Source organism: Elephantulus edwardii, unplaced genomic scaffold (genome assembly GCF_000299155.1).
Source record: "Elephantulus edwardii isolate Elephantulus edwardi_28Jun2011 unplaced genomic scaffold, EleEdw1.0 scaffold00105, whole genome shotgun sequence".
NCBI lineage: Eukaryota > Metazoa > Chordata > Mammalia > Macroscelidea > Macroscelididae > Elephantulus > Elephantulus edwardii.
Window position 1 is genome coordinate 2329331 of NW_006399855.1, and position 1049 is coordinate 2330379.

Consider the following 1049-nt stretch of genomic DNA (forward strand, 5'->3'; position numbering starts at 1 on the left):
CATTAGCTGTAATATCCCTAGTGTCGTGGCTTCTTCTAAACCCAGCCTACACTTCTGACAGTTCTCTGTTGATGTGCTGTTCAAGCAGTTTTTGGATGATCTTCAGCAGAATCTTGCTTGCACGTGATACTAATGATATTGTTCAATAATTTCCACACTGTGTCAGGTCATCTTTCTTTGGAATGGGAACAAATATAGATCTCTTCCAATTATTTGGCCAGGTGGTTGTCCTCCAGACTTCTTGGCACAACTTGGTGAGCATATCCAGGGCAGTGTCTTTTTGTTGAAATATGTCAATCAGTATGCCATCAATTCCTGGGGCCTTGTTTTTTACCCAGTTCCTTCAAAGTATCTTGAACTTCTTTCTTCATCACCACAGGCTCTTACTCTTACATTGTTTTATTAAATTCTGTGTCAGCCAATTTGTTTTTGTACAGTGAGAATCTTTGATACATCATTGATATTTATAAGGGAAATACAAGAAGCTGATTGCCACTCTTGGTGCACATTCAGGGCTTATTGACTTGGCTCCAAAGAAAGTGGATTGGATGGCCAGCAGCCTTTTTTCATTAGAGACCATAATATGTGGGACTTCCTTCTCCTCTGGGATGTTTCCATTTAATCTGAGAAGGGTCTTCCTATTTCTTGCTGGGTAGTGAAAAAAAATTGTTTTAATTTTCCTGGAATTGAATTTCTTATATTGCACTACAGTCCTGAGAAGCCATAGCATAGGGAAGAAATCAAGAAGTTAAGATGCTGAAAGAAAATTTCAAAGGGCAGCATGAGAAGACAAAGCAAAGTATTAAAATGAAATGTGCAAAGAACTGGTGTCCAATAATCAAAAGGGCCATACTCACTTGACATTTCTTAAGCTGAAACAACTGTTGTTGTTATGTGCAAGAACAAATAGATTAAAGCCTCAAGTCACAATATTTAAGGATTCTATGGGCAGAATCTTCTTCAGAGTTTCTTCTGACATCCATTTTGGTCTTTTCTTCCTCTTCTGTCTTTGTAATGACCTTTTACACTCTTCCTGAATGATATCTTTG

The 1049-nt window shown here is 37.9% G+C and overlaps 1 pseudogene; it reads left to right on the forward strand.

Moving 5' to 3' along the window:
* The window catches only part of LOC102868812, an 11505-nt pseudogene that overhangs the window by 984 nt on the left and 9472 nt on the right, over positions 1-1049 (forward strand).